Source organism: Marmota marmota, unplaced genomic scaffold, assembly GCF_001458135.2.
Source record: "Marmota marmota marmota unplaced genomic scaffold, marMar, whole genome shotgun sequence".
Lineage (NCBI taxonomy): Eukaryota > Metazoa > Chordata > Mammalia > Rodentia > Sciuridae > Marmota > Marmota marmota.
This window is the reverse complement of record NW_025999998.1, coordinates 5,698,864-5,718,124: the sequence shown is the minus strand read 5'-3', so window position 1 is coordinate 5,718,124 and position 19,261 is coordinate 5,698,864. Positions and strand designations below refer to the sequence as shown.

The following is a 19,261-nucleotide window of genomic DNA, read 5'->3' as shown; positions in this document are numbered from 1 at the left end:
GTCATATGTAATGACAAAGGGTTCAATTCAGCAAGAGGATATGACAATCACAAATATGCCTCTAATAGTCAAGTACACCTAGATATAAAAGCAGATATTTCTGGCCTCATGGGAGGGAGCAAACCAATGAATCATAGCTGGAGAATTTAACAATGCACTTTCAGCAATGGACAGATCATCCAGACAGGAAATCAACAAAGAAATAACAGTTTCAATTGCACCCTGGAGAAAATAGACCTAAACAGACATCTACTGAACATTCCATAGAACAGCAGCATTCCATCAATACAGAGTTGATCATATGATGGGCCACAAAACAAGTCTTAACAACTTTAAGAAAACTAAAATTGTATAGCAACTTTTCTGACAATGCAACAAAACCAGAAATCAATAACATGAACATTTTGGGAAAAGTATACAAGCACATGATAATTAACTTATTTGCAAATAACCAACAAGTAGAGGAAGAAACCAAGAAGGAAATTTTAAAATTTCTCAACAAAAAAAAAAGAAAGAAAATGAAGACACAAAACCACCTATGGGATACAGCAAAAGAAGTACAAAGAAAGAATTTTGTAGCAATCACTGCCCACATCAAAAGTAGAATACTCTCAAATAAACTACTTGTTACTAGTTGCATTTCAAGCAACTAGAAAAGTAAGGATGAACTATATCCAAAATTAGTAGAAGAAAACAAAACATGAAAATCAGAGAAGAAATAAGTGAAATGGAGGCTAAAACAACAGATCAATGAAACAAACAGCTGTTTTTGAAAAAGACAAACAAAATAGGCAATCTCTAAACTTGACCAAAAATAGGAAAGAGAATACTCAAATAATATTACTGCTGGAAATGGAAAATTGTCTTTTTGAATTTAACATAATGTTTTAAATTTTTATATATGATTCTTGTTTGCATTGGATAAGCAAATTATTTTAAGATTAATGTAGTTGTATATAAGAGACAATTGAACAAAGGAACAAGAATTATTTGTTCAGGCAACAATTTCTGAATATATCTCACATATGCTTGAATTCTCTTAGAAGATAAAAGTAAGATAGGTTTCAATTCAATAGACACAAATTCTATTTAGACATACATCCTATGTTTTGACTCTTGATGCATGAAAGTCCAATGGATGCTGGAGCACCTCTAAAAAGACCATAACATAGAGAGAAAAATGGGGGAAAGAATGCACATTCCTTCAGCACTCATTTGCATCAGACACTTTCCATAGACAGTCTTAAATATTCACACTGTCTAGTCAAGTGGCCCTTTTCCATTTCACAGAGAAAGGACACATGTTGAAAATGGTCATATGCTTCTTCAGTGCAACAGTGGCAAATTGTGCCAGATATGGGCTCACCCTTCTGTGAAGACATATAAGGAGCTGCCAAGTTGCCTTTCCAATTCTCACAACAAAATAAGGACTGAGTACCTGAACAATCAACATCCTTTAGATTCATCAGAGAATTGAAGCCAAGAAAAGACAGCTCCCTCAAGTTGGAGAGAGAGGAGGATAAAGTGAATCTCAGAATACTGGAACAAAAACCTGCTGCTAGGGCAAGCCCAGGGCAGAAAAACATAAACTTTATCTGTTTCTAAGTGTAACCACTAAAACTATAAATCTTTAGAGGAAATTTAGAAAGAAACACAGAGAAAAGCTTTCAGAATCAATTGGGTAATGACTTCTTGGATAAGGCACCAAGAATCCTAGGAGACACAAAATATAGAGAAAGTTTACTACATCAAAATAAAAACTGTTGGGGCATCAAAAGATACACTGTCAAGAGAGGGGAAAATTCAAATCCAAAAATGGTAGAAGTCAGCTGAAAATTATATACAAGAGCAACTACTAACATTGAGAACACATTGAAAACTACTTATTCACAACATAAAAATGAATAAGCCACCCCCAAAATAGTAAGTGATTTGAACCTGAATTATTACAAAGAATATGACCAATAAGCATGCAAAAACTGGATCAGTAGAGAAACAAAAAAAAAAAAGTCAGGGGAATGGTTAAGTGTAGGTGAGTGATATCATTAACATGTTGAACTATATATACACCAAAGCCTTGCCCTAATTCCCTCCTCCTCCACCCACACCCTACCACTCCAGTTACCACTCAGTTAATCCCTATCAGGGGATCAAATCACTGAGTGGCTAAGTCTCTTACAACCCAATCATTTCTCCTTTGAAACTTCTTGCACTGTCCCGTATATAAGCTTCTGGGGAATACCTCATATCCAAACCATAAAATTCAGCCTCAGCCCCATGAAATCTAACAATTATCTGATGATGCAAAATACATTTAGTCCCTTCCAGTGTCCCCATAGTCTACAGTTGTGAGATTGTTCAAAATCCAAATGCAAAGTCTTTTCTGAGGCTCACACCAATCTCACATTGGGAGCTCCTGTAAAATTAAAAGTGATTTACAAATATCCAGCATATAAAGGTACTGAGTAAACATTTCCATTTACAAAAATAGGGGCATGGAAAGAAGGGGTAGGACCAAAGCAAGACCAAAATGCAGCTGGGCAAACAAGTCCTGTAATTCCATATCTGACACCTAGGGCGCATGGCATCTTGATGTTCTATCAAAAGGGCATGTGTAGTTCTGCCCCTGTGTCCTTGTTGATTGCAGCCCAAGTGACCTTCTTGTTGGCTTTCCTCTGCTTGATTCCTGCAGCTTCCCTGGAACGAGGTCCCACATTACTAGCATTTCAAAATCTCAGGGGTCTCAGCTTTAGTTTCCTCCTCACATATCTACAGTTTGCCTTCTCAGGGGGTGCCCACAGGGACTCTGACCCTGCTGTACTTTGTCTGGAATTGCAGACCTTCTTTGGAAATCTTGGTGGAATCCTACATGACCCCATAACTCCAGCATCCTGCATTCCTACAGAACCAGCACCACGTGGTTAATGCCAATGTCTGCAACCATGTTGAGCAGTTTTCAATCCTCCCCAGATCCTGGCTGTAGCACCCTCTGAGTTCCTGGGTAGTACAGTATATTGAAAATACTTTCTAGACCCCCTTGTGCAAGAAGGATGCCCCACTGGTCTCTTCTCAAGAGAATTTTCACCTTTACTCCCTTGAGCTTGAGATGGGTATGGTCTTGCCAGCTCCTGGAATGCCCTCAAGCCATCTTTCTTATTGTCTCTGAGCAAAGTCTTCAGCATTTCTGTGGTGGTGGTAATATCTTTAATAATTGCAACTTCCTTGGCCCTAGTTTTACTCTGGCCTTTCAAGTCCGAGTTTTTCATATCTTTCTCCCTCTGATTATCACAATAAATTTGGCTGAAAGTGGCCAGCAATATCCATGCTGACAACCAAATGCTATGCTGCCTGAACATTTTTTCAACAAGATTAAGAAGTCCATTGCTTTTAAAATGAGCCTTGCAGAAACTCTCTAGAAATAGGCAAAACGATGAAATCTTCACAGTCAGAACACAACATGAATGGCCTCTATTCCGAGCTCCCATGAGAATCACCCACCAAGAACTACTTACAATATCCTAAAGCATTTCCAGTTCACACTGCTAAATATCTCAAAAATTCCTGATGAGGTCCACAACCAAGTTAAGATGGCGCCTGGCAGTATGCCAAGAGGAGTGGTTTGTGAAGTAACGCCAGCAAGCCATTAAGATGATGAAGATTCCTTAATGACTGACTGCTGTGTCAAGATGAAGTCAATTAAGTCAAGCTGTGTGTAATTAGTTGGGTATATGTACCTCTACAGTCCGGCAGAGAGGCGGCTCCTGCTACCCTGGGTGCCTGCTACTTTGAGTTCTCAGTTCCTGCTGAGTTCACTGGCAATAAAGTAGTTCCTGCTTCAACCTTCAAGTTGCTTGTCACCTCTCGGTTATTTTGCCTAGCCGGACTTGGGCAGCCTAGCTGGACTACGGCATATGGTGGCCCATACGAAGAACGCCTAAGGGTAAGTGATAAGGTAAACTGCTTGCCCCTGAGGGCAGTGTGAGAGGATGGGTAACCATTTAAAGATTCTTCTTTCATTTTGTTTCGCTTTTGTTTTAAGTTGCCTGTCCCTGGAGATAGGTGGGATGGAAGAAAAACCACTCACATCTGAGGAAAAACTATTTGCATCTGAGGAACAGATAGGGAGAAAGGACGGATGGACATTTCAAGAGGATAGAAAGGTTGATATAATGAATTTTTGTTCCATTTTTGCTTCATTTTGTCTCGGTTTTGTTTTGCATTATCTTAGTGAGGGGTGTCTTCGTCACAGAAATGTGGAATTAAAAATTAATAAGAACCAAACTGAAAGGGCATTAAGTAAAGTGCTAGAGGAAGGAGGCAACTCAGTAAAATCAAGAACAGTTAGGGCATACGTTAAGACGATACAAAGGTGTAGCCCATGGTTCATTAAAGAGGGATTGTTAAATATATCACAATGGAACCATCATGGTGAAGATTTTAAAAAGATACAAAAGGAAAGCCCAGGAACTCTGCAAGTTGGACATTACCACTATGGACGTTGGTACAATCCTGTTTGCTTTGTCGAGGAGAAGACATCTTAGTTAGTCAGACAAGGGAAAAAAGTTTAGAGGAAGAAGGGCTATCAGGGGAGAAATTACAACAGGAGGTTGCCACTAACCTATTTCTATCACCAGAGGGCGTAAGTATTCAACCAACAGCTCCACCTACGTATACGGAGACAACATATGCTGAGTGGCCCTCAACCCCCATAGTTGATAGATGATATCCTGAGACAGGACCTCGAAGATTAGCATGCCCTGTATTTCAGAATGAGGGAGGGCAATGAATTCACCATGCTTTGGATTTCAAAACTGTGAAAAAGTTAAAAGAGGCTGTATCAACCTATGGCCCTTAAGCCCCTTTCACTGTAAGTATGGTTGAATCCATTGCAAGTTTAAACTTGACACCAGCAGATTGGGCTAGTATGTGCAGAGCTGTGCTAAATGGAGGACAATTTTTGCTGTGGAAGGTTGCCAATCAAGAATTTTGTATGGAAACAGCTAGGTGAAATGCAGCAGCTGGTTATCCTCAGATAAATATAGAGATGTTGCTAGGAGAGGGTCCTTACGATGGTCAGCAACAACAAATTCAATATGATCCTGCCATTTATTCACAAATCGCTTCAGCTGCGGTTAGGGCATGGAAAACTTTAAAAGGGCATGGAGATTTGCAAGGTCAATTATCTAAAGTAATACAAGGAACTAATGAACCTTATGTGGAATTTGTAGATAGGCTTATACAAACAGCAACCAGAGTTTGGGGGGATGCAGAACAAGCAATGCCATTAATTAAACAGCTAGCCTATGAACAAGCCAATAGATGGTGTAGGGAGGCCATTAGACCATGGAGAAATACAGATTTAAACACATATATTAATCTATGTAGAGCCATTAATGAACAGGGGCAAGTCTTGACAGCTGCAATACAACAGGCATTAGGAGCCAGGCCAAAAACATGCTTCAATTGTGGACAAACGGAACATTTTAGAAGGAGTTTCCCCATAGGAGGAGGGTTTAACAAAACTAGGTATCAAAGGGGTAGAATACCAGGTATTTGCCCACGATGCCATAAAGGGAGACATTGGGCTAATGAATGCCATTCTCAAACCACTGTAGAGGGTACTCCATATCAAAAAATGGACAAGGACCAGGTATTTACCCACGATATCGTGGAGGAAAAAATTGGACTCCATTGCCAAAAAATGGACAGGGGGGCCCAATGCTCCGGGGCCCACGAACACAAATATATGGGGCACTGGAGGAACCCAGCAACACCATCAGGGTAGTGCCCAGGACACATTATCCATTAGATCCCTCACTAGACAAACCAGAGGAAGCGCAGGATTGGACATCTGTGCCTCCACTAGAACAGTACTAACTCCAGAGACGGGAGTTCAAATCATTCCCACAGGGGTAAGTGGACCTCTTCCCCAAGGAACAGTAGGCTTGTTATTAGGACGCAGTTCTTCTACTCTAAAAGGACTTATGATAAGTCCTGGGGTAATTGATGCTGAGTTTGAAGGGGAAATAAAAATTATAGCCAGTTCTCCAAGGGGTATATCAGTAATTTCACCAGGAGACAGAATTACACAATTATTAATAATACCCAGCCTACATGATAAATTTTCCCAGTTGTACTATAGAAAGAGGTTCCAGGGGATTAGGCTCCACAGGTGTAGATTGGGCTATGCTTTCTTTGAATTTGGATTCTCTCCCTATGTTGAGGCTAAATATACAAGGGCATGAATTTAATGGGCTACTGGATACGGTGTAGACCTTAGCATCATCTCTCGTCAAGATGGCCAAAATATTGGCCATTACAACAAGCCACTCAAACGCTTTGAGGCTTAGAAGTGGCAACTAATCCCCAGAGAAGTGCAATGGTATTAGATTGGAAGGATCCTGAAGGATGTGAAGGAACTATACAGCCATATGTATTGGATCATCTTCCTATAAATTTATGGGGATGAGATGTTCTAGATCAATTAGGTTTGACATTAACAAATAACATCAATTCAAATGCGCCCACTATTATGGCTAGACAAGGTTATAGGAAAGAAAAAGTATTAGGAGAACAAGGACAAGATATAGTGGCACCAATACAAATAGATCAAAAAACAGATAGACATGGATTGGGTTTTCAGGAGGGGTCACTGAGACAATAAAAATTACTTGGAAATGAGAAAGGCCAGTATGGGTTCCTCAGTGGCCCCTGACTAAAGAAAAGATACAAGCAGCCCATGACTTGGTCAAACAACAATTAGCAGAGGGACATATACAACCTTCTGTGTCTCCCCATAATACTCCTATTTTTGTCATCAAAAAGAAATATGGTAAATGGAGATTATTGCAAGATTTAAGAGCTATTAATAACGAGATGGTTATCATGGGACCTGCTCAATCGGGGATTCCTCAATTGTCTGCTTTGCCAAAAACCTGGTATGTTTTAGTTATAGATATTAAAGATTGTTTTTTTTCCATCCCAATTCTTCCTGAGGATAGTCCACGTTTTGCATTTACTATCCCTGCGCTGAATCATGAAGGTCCTGATCAGAGATATGAATGGAAAGTACTCCCTCAAGGGATGGCCAACAGTCCATCTATGTGTCAAATTTATGTTAACAAAGCAATCCAGCCACTTAGAAATCAAAATCCTGAACTACAAATATTTCACTATATGGACGATGTATTATTAGCACACAAAGATAAAAACACATTGTTAGAATGTTATGCCACACTTACAAACTTATTAAAAAATTATAATCTAGAGATAGCAATAGATAAAGTACAATTGAATTTTCCGATTAATTATTTAGGAGTTCTATTATCCTTAACCATGGTCCGTCCACCAAAAATTCAAATACAGAGTAGATCAACTTAAAACACTTAACGACTTTCAAAAGTTGTTAGGAGACATAAATTGGATAAGGCCTCATCTAGGCATACCAACAGGAGAGTCGGGACCTTTATTTGATATCTTAAAAGGTCCATCGGATCCAAATTCACCCCGCATGTTAACACCTGAAGCAAGACAGACATTAAAACTTATTGAAACATATATGGAAAATATGCATTTGAATAGAATTGATATAAGTTTGCCTTTATTATTTATTGTACTACCAACAAAAAATATTCCTACAGGAGTATTTTGGCAAGAAGGTCCATTATTATGGATACATTTATCTTATTCTCCTAACACTATTCTTACTAGGTATCCTGAGACTGTAGGACAATTAATACTCAAAGGAATAAAAGCAGCAAAGGGAGTGTTTGGAATTTCTCCTAACAAAATTATCACTCCATATACTATGGATCAAATTAACGAGTTAGCTAATGAGTTAAATACTTGGGCAATAATTGTGTGCAAATCTATTTGTTCATTTGATAATCACCTACCGTCCAATCCTTTGTTGTCTTTTTGGTCTTCGCATCCTGTAGTTTTTCCAAAAATGACAAGAAAAACACCTATCATGAATGCTCCAAATATATTCACTGATGGGTCAAATAATGGTTCAGCAGCAGTAATTACCCCTGATCAAGTTTTACATTTTTAGTACCCGAACAATCAGCTCAAATGGTAGAGCTTAATGCAGTATTACAAGTTTTTTTGATGTTTAAAGATTCCGTATTTATTTTCTGACCATTTGTATATAATTAATGCTATAAATTCCCATGAATATGCCGGTAGGATTTCCCCTTCCTCTACTGTTTTCTCTTTGTTTTCTGCTATACAAAGTTTAATCTGGGACAGAAAAGATCCATTTTTTATAGGACATATCAGGGCACATACAGGATTGCCTGGAGCCCTTAGTTTGGGCAATGATTTAGCAGATAAAATCACACATGACATACATATTTTTTCTACACTAGAAGAAGCTACAAATTTTCACAAATCCTTCCATGTTAATGCTAATACTTTACGAAAGCGTTTTAAAATAACTAAAGAACAAGCTAGACATATAATAAAACAATGTCAAATTGTGTGACTTTTATACCATAAGTTAATCTTGGAATCAATCCTAGAGGACTGATACCTAATCATATATGGCAAATGGACATATCACACTTGCCAGAATTTGGAAAATTAAAATATCTACGTGTTACAGTTGATACTTCTTCCGAATATTTAATGGGCTCCCTTTACACCGGAGAAAAAACTAAAGATATTACATCTCATTGCTTACAAAATTTTGCCACTGTGGGCATTCCAAAACAGTTAAAAACAGATAATGGCCCTGGTTATACTTCTACTTCTTTCAAGCAATTTTGCTCATCATTTGGCATTACTCACATAACAGGAATCCCGTATAATCCATAGGGACAAGGCATAGTTGAAAGAGCTCATCAAACTACTAAGATGTACTTATTAAAACAAAAAGAAGGAATTGGGAAGGGATATAAATCCCCCAAAGAAAAACTTAACATAACCCTTTTTATGTTAAACTTTTTAAATTTGGATTCATCAGGACTTAGTGCTGCAGAAAGGCACATGTGTCCAAAAAATGTACATAAGCCAAAGGTACTTTGGAAGGATATTCTAACTGGACAATGGAAAGGTCCTGACCCAGTGATTGTCTGGAGTTGGGGGTGTGTTTGTGTGTTTCCACAGGGAGTACAGCAGCCGATTTGGATTCCAGAGAGACTAACTAAAGCGATATCTACAGACCAAAAAGAAGATGATCCGGCTCAAAATCCATAACACCTGATATTCAGAACCCCAGTTTAGCTATTCTTACATCTGCAATAATGGTTTGCCTACACCTGGAGGCTAATGAGGACCATTAAGGCTTATTTCAAATGTAAAAAACCTTGAGGCTTACTTGTGGGAATACCTTCAAACCCATATGCAAGTTACAAAAAGAATTTTTCTATTTTATTTTTTGAGGTCATATAGATCTAGGTTAATGTTTTTCTGATCAGTTTTATTTTTTTTAATCAACTGTGCAGTTTTTTAAACATTGCAATGGAGATTTCATCTGTGAAAAGCTACAAGGCCTTTACTGTTGTGATATGTGTGCACACTTGTGTTATGTGTTGTATGTCTGTATGTGCGTATGTCCATATATTAGGAGCACTCATGAAAAAATGGATCCAAATATTTTTTTATTCACATGACTTAAACAGTTTACTTTAAATTGGGTATTGTTTTTAAAAATGAACAAATAATGAGGTTAACAGATCTGTTTATTTACTATCACCATTTCTTTTCATTATATTTGATAATCCTGTTCAGGATAATGTAAATAATTTCCAGTATTACTGAAAAACCAAATGAGACTTCAGAATTACAGCTGCCATCATCACAACTGTTGCTGTTTCTGCTGTTGCTACTACAGCTTCTGCGATGGCTGTCACACAAACTGTACAAACTGTTGCATTAATATTTACTTCAAGAAGAAATAGACATATTAATGGATTCCTCTGCTTTAAGCTGCTTGCGGAACTTACCTGGACTATGTATCATTTATATGCATTATGAACTGATACAACAAATTGTAATTAGTACCAGGGTATCTTTGCTGATGGTGTCATCGGTGGTACAATTTTTCCAAAAGGAGCCATCAATTGGCTTGGTATCGTGGCGTTTTGAATCCTCCCCCTTATGTTTGTAGCAGGTTATCCACAAGTATGGCTAAATAAAGCTGGGCCGGTAGTCAATGATGGGTAAGATCCAATTGCAATGGTACCAACCTAAGATAGGAGGCTGACGCCTTGAGGTCAGCTCATCTGATTACGGGTAAGGACCATATGTATTATTGGACAACCTAAGACAGGCACGGTCCCTAAGCCATATACTTATTGTTTAAAAACAAAAAGGGGGAGATGATGAGGGCCACAATCAAATTAAGATGGCGCCTGGCATTATGCCAAGAGGAGTGGTTTGTGAAGTAATGCCAGCAAGCCATTAAGATGATGAGGATTCCTTAATGACTGACTGCTGTGTCAAGATGATGTCAATTAGGTTAAGCTGTGTGTAATTAGTTGGGTATATGTACCTCTACAGTCCGGCAGAGAGGCGGCTCCTGCTACCCTGGGTGCCTGCTACTTTGAGTTCTCAGTTCCTGCTGAGTTCACTGGCAATAAAGTAGTTCCTGCTTCAACCTTCAAGTTGCTTGTCACCTCTCAGTTATTTTGCCTAGCCAGACTTGGGCAGCCTAGCCGGACTACGCCAAATTCTCCCACCAATTCAAAAAGCTCAAAACCTTCTGAACCACATGGTCAGGTTAGTCAATGCAATGACCCCACTTCTCGATACCAATATCTGATTAGTCACCATTTTGCCTGCTGTGCCTAAAAGATTTAACCAGGACAATTATAGAGAAGAAAACATTTATTTAAGGGCTCATGGTTTCAGAGGTCTCAGTCCATAGAAGATCAGCTCCTTTCCTCAGGGCTTGAAGTGACACAGTGCATTATGGTGGGAGAGTGGCAGAGGGAAGCAGCTCACATCAGGAAGAAGAAGGAGACTCTACTCTTTAAATACAAATCTATACACCAAGACAATGTCCTAACTCCCACCTCCTCCAGCCACACCTACCACTTCAGTTACCACTCAGTTAATCCCTATCAGGGGATTAATTCACTGGTTGTTTAAGACAACCCTAATATTTCTCCTCTTAAACTTCTTTCATTGTCTCATACATGAGATTCTACAGGACAATTCATATCCAAACCATAATACCTGGTGTTAGGAGGTGATCCAACTAAGCTTGGTACTCTATTAAAATATTCCCCAAGAGGCTAGTTCCATTCTGTATTTGCCTATGGATTAAGCATTAAGCACTGCGTGCTGCCAAACCCCAGTAGCTGACGGGCAATTTCTTCAAGCCTCAGTAAATATGTTAAAGTTTCTCCTGGGACACAACTCAAGGCTTCTTACTCTGTGTGGGTGCAGAATGACCCTATTGTCTAACCCAGCCTTGAAGCCCAGTACACAACCCTGATCATCTACAGAGCTCAACCATTGTCCAGTTAAGGAAAACAATTGCAACCCTACCTTATGAGAGATGACCACAAAGAACAATCAGCAATTCTGCTTGTCAGAGTCCTGTCAGTGACATCTCCAGACTGTAGAGCAGAGGGAGCTTTACCATTTGACATATGAGCACAGAAGGACACTCAGCCCAACTAGAGAAGCTAACACAAGGTTTATCCTATGCAGCATCAATATCAGCTGGTTCATCCAGAATATCAGGCCAGACTGAATAGTTAGTGTTTGTCACTCACAAAAAACATCTGCAAAGGCAAGAAGAGATGGCCGTTGTATCATTGTAAAGGCACTAACAAAAAGATTATGAAAAATCAGGGACATATGGCATTACTAAGAAAACTAATAAAGCTCCAACAATGGACCTGGAAGAGACAGAGATCTATAAATGTTGGGCAATAGATTCAGAATAATCCTTTGAGAGAATTTAGGGGAAACCAAAAGAATATGGATATAAAGTTAAATTAAAATTAGAAAACAATTCATGAACAAAATGAAAAGGTTGACAGAGAAAAGTACAAACAATAAAAAAAGAAGTGTTGATCACAAAAAAAGTAATCATCAAACTAAAATTTCAATAGCTTCAATAGCAGACTTGATTAAACAGAGGAAAAATCAGTGGGCTCATACATTGGCCATTTGAACTTATCCTGTCAAAGAAAGAAACACAAAAAAGAATGAAAAATAATGCAGAATGTCTATAAGAATCATCAAGCACATGTAAGAACCTTTGCATTATGGGAATTTTAGAAGAATGAAGTAGGGAGAGTAACAACAATCATATTTAAGCAAATAATGGCTGAAAAATTCCCAAATCTGGTGAAAGACAAAATACAGTTGAATATAGCTAAGAGATCTATAATCAAATATAGCCTGCAGAGGAGTTTGCCAAAGACTCCATAATCAAATTACCAACAATCAAAGAAAAGAAAGAATGCTGAAAGCTCTCATAGAAAAGGAAAACATCTCATTCGAGGGAACTCCATTATGGCATTCAGCAGATTTCTCAGCAGAAACCCTGCAGGTCAGGGGAGAAGAGGATGACATATTCAGTGTGCTAGTGGAAAAAGTAAATAAAAGATTAAAACCCAGACACCCAAGAACTTTTTACTTGGCAAAACACTTCTTTACAGATGAGAACAGATACATAGACCAGAGATCTTGTGCGTACTAGAAGAAAAAAAATAGGCCCAAATTTGCATCATATTGCTTGAGACTCTAACTCAATAAGACTGTGGAAGCTAAGAATCAATAAATGGGATGGTGTCAAACTAAAAATCTCCTAGAAAAGGAAACAACCAACAACATGAACAGGGAGCCTACAGAATGGGAGAAAATCTTCATTACCTTCACCTTAGAATATTAAAAACCAGGATATGCAAAAAACTCAAAAAAATTAACACCAAAAGAGAAAGAACCCAACCAATAAGTGAGCAAAGGAACTGAACACACTTCACAGGAGAATAAATACAATTGATCAACAAATAAATGAAAAACATGTTCAATATCTCTAACAATTTGAGAAATGAACTTTAAAACTACACTGAGATTCCATCTCACTCCAGACAGAATGGCAATTATCAAGAATGCAAGTAGCAATAAGGATGAAGGAAACAGGGTTCACTCATATATTTCTGGTGGAACTGCAAATTGGTGTAACCACTCTGGAAAACAGTATGGCAATTCCTCAGAAGACTTAGAATAGTACCACCTTTTGACCCAGTTCTCCCACTCCTCAGTTCATACCCAAAGGATTTTAAATCAGCATACTACAGTGATGCAGGAACATCAATGTTTACAGCAGCTCAATTCACAATAGCTAAACTGTGAAACCAAACTTGGTGCCCTTCAACAGATGAATGGATAAAGAAAATGTGGTATATATATATATACAAAATGAAATATTACTTATCCATAAAGAAGAATGAAATTATGGCATTTGCTGGTAAATGGATGGAACTGGAGACTATAATGCTAAGTGAAATAATCCAGTCCCCAGAAAAGAAAGGAAAAATGTTCTGTCTGATATGTGGATGATAACCCAGAACAAGAGAGGGTAGAGAGGGTAAGAATAGAAGTTCATTGGATTAGAAAAAGAGTATTAGGAAAGGGAGAGAGAATGGGAATAGGAAGTACCAGAATGAATTGGACATAACTTTCTGTTGCTATGAATACATGACCAGTGTAACTCCAGAGAGGTGTGTGATGCAATTTTGTCAAAACATGAAGGTGTGAATACAAAAGTGATAAAAACAAGAACAGCTAAAGTAAAATGTTACAGATGCAAAGTATACAAAAACATTTTTACATAAAAATCATAAAAATTTGGGTGTGGTTAGTGAAGATGTAGAATTTTGTGTGTAATTAAAGTGTTTTGTCAGTTTAAAATGGCCACTTACATGAATAAAAGGTTTTATGTAAGACTCATGGTAACTGAAAATGTAAAAACAATGGTTAAAAAAAAATTCAAGAAGGAGTCAAAGCATGTTCCCACAGAAAAATGCTGAATTACAGAACATAAAAGCAAGATGGGGAAAAAGGAAGTGAAGGACCTAAGAAATATTCAATAAATGAATTATATAATGACAGTATTATTTCCTCGCCTACCAATAATGTAAATATGTTAAATTCTCCAAAGATTATAGAGTTTTGCTTGAGCAAATTTAAAAATAAAGAGGATCCAACCATATGCTTTTTACACACAGTTTCAAATAAGTCTTAATTATAGGGTGACTAAAATCATAAAAAATAACTTTGAATTCCAGTGGAATCTATACACCAATACCAGTTGACATTTTGAGAAATATACAAATAAGTGTGAATTAAACATCATTTTTCCAAATTATCAAAAAGTCACAGAGGATATTAAAATTTTAAAAATTAATAAAGAAAAGTGAAAACAGAAACATAATATGTAAAAATTTATGGATTGCAGCAAAAGTATTTCCAAGAATCTTTAATAGCAGCAATAAACACCTACATTGTAAATGAAGGAATTTATCAAATAACAAACTAACTTTATTTTTCAAGTAAATAGAAAGAAAACTAAGCTGAAAGTGAGCAGAAGATGGGAAAAATAAAGATTATAACTGCAATAAATGAAATAGAGGCAAGAAAAGTATAGAAAAATTCATCAAAACCAGGAATTGAGTTTTTAAAAAGATTAATAAAATTGACAAGGTGTTAGCCAAACTAATGGGTAAGAGAAAAAGAGTTAAGTAAATAAAAGCAGGAATAGAAAAAGACGTTACCACAAAATGTGACAGAGATACAAAAATTCTTAAGAGAGTGTGATGAAGAATTATGTATCAAGAGATTGAATAGTCTGTAATGAATGGACAAATTCCTAGATATATACCATCTACCAAGATTGAACGATAAGGAAATAGAAAATATGAAACACAATAGTGAGTAAGGAGTTTGAATCAGTAATGAAATATCTCCTGTCAAAGAAAAGCCCAGAAGAGATGGCCTCAATGCTACTTGAAAAATCATTTAAAGAACTAATTCCAGTCCTTCTCCAACTCATACAGAAAAACAAAATGGAGAGAGTACTTTCAATCTCTTTGGATGAGACCAGGATTATTCTGATCCCAAAACCAGACAAGGACACTCCAAGAAAAGAAAGTTGTGGATCAATATTCCTGGTGAACATACAGGCAAAAATCTTCAACAAAATATTAACAATGGAAATTTAACAATCCATAAAAGAATTAATCATCATAAGTGGATTCTATCCCAGGGACACAAGGATGTTTGAACATACCTTCATAGTTAAGTGTGATACACTGCATAAACAGAATAAGGGATAAAAATCATAAGATTATTCCAATACATGCAGCAAATCACTTAAGAGAATTCGCCATGCTTTCAAGATACAAACTGTCATCTAATTAGGTATGGAGGTGCTGTGCCTCAATACAATGAAGGCTGCAGATAACAATAATTCCATAGCTGAAATTATTCTCAACATCAAAAATATGAAAGATTTTTCTGTAAGATCAGGAGCAAGAAGGGGAGGTCCACCTCATCACTTCTATTCAACACAGTATTGGAAATCTTTGCTAGAACACTTAAGAAAAAGAAAGAAAGAAAAGCCACCCTAATAAGAATAAAAAGGCGAAATTGTTCCTATATGCAGATGACATGTTGTGCCAACTATAGAAAACCCTAAGAAATCCACCAAAGAACAGAAGGCAACTGGTTGAACTGATAAACCAATGCAGTAAAGTTGGAGATTAGAAATACAAAATACAAAAATCAGTAACATTTCTATATACTAATAATGAGCAATCTCAAAAGAAAATCTGAAAATAAATTCTTTAGTAGCAAGAAAAATGAAGTGCTTTAGGTGTACATATAACTAAGAAGGAAATATCTGCTTAAACAAAACACTGATGAAATTGAAGAAAATGCAGATAAATGGAAAGACAAGCCATCTTCACAGATTGGAAGAATTAACATAGTACAAATGTCTCTTCTGTGCAAATCAAAACTACACTGAGATTTATCTCACCCCAGTCAGAATGGGAGCCATCAAGAACACAAATGATAATAAATGCTGGAGAGTTTATGGAGAATAAGGGAAACATTTACACTGTTGGTGGGACTTTAAATTTATATATCCACTATGGAAGCAGTATGGAGGTTTCTCAAAAGAGTAGGCCTGGAACCACCATATGACTCATCTGTACCCCTCCTCTGTATTTATTCTTAAGAACTAAAGGCACCATACTATATTGATACATGCATATTCATGTTTATAGCAGCAAATCATAGTAGGCAAACTATGAAAAAATCCTAGGTATTCATCAACAGAATTAATGGATAGAAAATGAGATCTGTAAACACAAATGAGTTTTCCTTTATTCAGCCATAAGAGAAGAGAGAAATTACATCATTTATGGGAAAGTTGCTGGAACTTGAGAATATTATGTTAAGTGAAATAAGCCAAACTCACAAACAAGGGATATATGCTTTCTCTTATATGGGGAAACAAAAGAGTAAAAAGGAAATGAAAAGTTCAGGTGGGCGAATCTCTTGAAAATTGAAGGAAGTAGAAGGGATCAGGGGAGGCAAGAGGAAGGAAGAGGGGAAAGACTGGGAAATGATGTTGGTCAAATTATATTGTTATATCATTTTCATGTACAAGTATGTAACAAAGTATCCCTTCATTGTGTATAATTATAAAGTACCAATTAAAAAATATATAAATGAGAAATATAAAGACTTTTATAAACACCACAAAAATGTGAAAAATGGATCTACACATCTGATAAAATCTTGATGAAATTTTTAATATCATTTTTCAGAAAAAAAAATGTCATTGATTTTTAATTGAGCCACTGAAGACCCCAAATAGCCAAGACAATCCTGAGCAAGAACAAATTTGTAGGCATAACAATTTATGACATCAAACCATATTATAAAGCAACTATAATCAATACACTACTGTACAGGCTGAAAACAGACACATTGGCTCCTGGAAGAGAATTGAAAGCCCAGACAGAAGCATATTCATTTATGGTCAATTGATTTTCAACAAAGGTACTAGGAACACCAAATGGGAAGGGAACAGTCTCTTCAACAAATAGTGCTGGGCAAAGTGGCTGTCCACTGAGAAGGAATGAAAGTAGACCCTATTTCCTACCACATGCAGAATGAATGAAGCTAAATGAAAATTGATTGAAGAGCTTAGAATAAGAACTGAGGAAAAGTTCCACAAAGAGGTTCAGTAACAATTCATTTCAATATGATCCTGAAAACTTAGGCAAGAAAATAAAAATAGACAAATGAATGATATCAAACAAAACAGCTCTACACAACAAAGGGAACTATTAGTGAGATGAAGAAGCAACTCACAGAATGGAAGAAGATATTTGCAGACCATCCATCCAATAAGGGGTCAACATCCAAAACACATAAGGAGTTTGAACAACTCCACAGCAAGAAAATAAACAACCTTGTTTTTAAACCAGCATAGAATCTAAATAGACATTTCTTAAACAATGCTACATGGTCAACAGTCACAGAAAAAAATGTTAGGCAAGCATCACTAGACAAAATGAAAAGGTAAAATAAAACCAGAATACCATGTCTTAGATCTTAGATTTGCTTTAATCAAAAAGACAAAAAAAGTGTTGGAAAGGATGGGGAGAAAAGCAGTAATCCAAAGGATATCTGCACTTTTATGTTCATTGCAGCATTGTTCACAGGAGCCAAGATGTGGAAACAACCTATGTTTCCATCAATGGATCAAAAAAGAAAATGTGGCGTATGTATACACAAGGGAATACTGTCATTTGCTACAAAAGGAATGATCCTGGAGGACACCGTATTAAGTGAAATAAAGTGGGCCCTGAAAGACAAATTCCATACAATCTCACTTATACATAGCATCCGAATGAGTCGAGGTCCTAGAAATACAGAGCAAAATGATAGGTACCAAGGTTAGGAGAGGGGCTTGAGAATAAAAATAATGGGGAGTTGTTGATCAGAGCATAAAATATCTGATAGGAGAAAAAATGTTTGAGAACTGTTCCACAGTAGGCTGACCAGAGTCAATAATAATAATAATGTTTGGGGTATTTTCAAAATAAGTAAGAGTCAACTTCAAGTGCTTCACTGCAAAAAAGGACAGGTAATCAAGATGATGGGCACATGAATTAATTTGTTTTAGCAATTCTATATTTTGTGTGTGTGTGTGTATTTATATATACATGTCAAAACCTCTCCTTGTACCCCCTAAATGTCTACAATCGTGCTCTGTTAATTAAAAATAAAGAAGAAGAAAGTATAATGAGATAGAATTACACATTTATTAGGATATCTATCATTTCCAAAGGGAAAAAGCTAATGTTGTCAAGAATATGGAGAAACTGAAAGCTTTGTTCATTCCTGGTGGGAATGTAAGATTTCTTAACAACTTGAGAATGTAAGAACTATTGGCCACGTGATATAGTTATTCTACTTCAAAATCCTCATCCAAATGAATTACAGGCAGGGAACTAAAACTCCATATAGTCCAACAAAAAGAGTGAAGCTAGCATAAACTAGTAATAAAAATCCATCAATGTTAGTTCATAAGTTGGTGCAAATGTACCACACTAATGCAAGAGTTTAATAACAGAGAAAACTGTTGGTTTTGGTGAGCTCAGGGTGAATTAGGGAATCTCGATTTTCACTATATTTTTCTATGAACTAGAATGTAATAATTTCTGATTAATTAATCATTTAAACATAAAAATCAATGTTTTCCACAAAAATAAAACAAAGCACTTTGTAAAGGGGAAATAAATTTGTTCCTGCTTATAGTTGGTTAGTGCATATGCTGTGATTCCTACCCATGTCTACTGGATTCCAAAATCCCCCTCCCTGCTGAGTATCACTTGGTCCATTACCACTTGAGTTAATTTACTGACAAAGATAAATAATTGAACATCATTGTCTTTCAATGAGGTGTTATTGGTTCGAGAACAGAGAACATGTGTAACCCTATAGGTTAACTCCCAGTCTGCTTTCCTAGAACCTTCTCCCTTGTCTTCAGCTCTTGAGCTCACAAGCATTGAATATGATTTCTCAGTATCTTTTGCAGGCAGCCCTGTCCATGTGACACAGTTCTGGCTAATACAATATTAACACAACTTCGGAGTCTTTTTATTTCCTTCTGAACCATTACTAAGCATTCCTATTTCCCCTCCTTACCTGCCTGAAACAGACACTGAGAGAGGGAGATGAAACAGCTATCTTGGCACCAAAGGTGTAGAGTATCAGG

The 19,261-nt window shown here is 36.9% G+C and overlaps 1 long non-coding RNA gene across 1 annotated transcript in view; it reads right to left on the bottom strand.

The window, feature by feature from the left end:
• The window catches only part of LOC125617922, a 19,927-nt gene extending 4,815 nt beyond the window's left edge, over nt 1-15,112 (bottom strand). The window contains exon 1 of the long non-coding RNA XR_007349063.1: nt 15,099-15,112. This is a non-coding gene — a long non-coding RNA (uncharacterized LOC125617922). The remainder of the gene's footprint in view (nt 1-15,098) is intronic.
• Between the last annotated feature and the right edge of the window lie 4,149 nt (nt 15,113-19,261).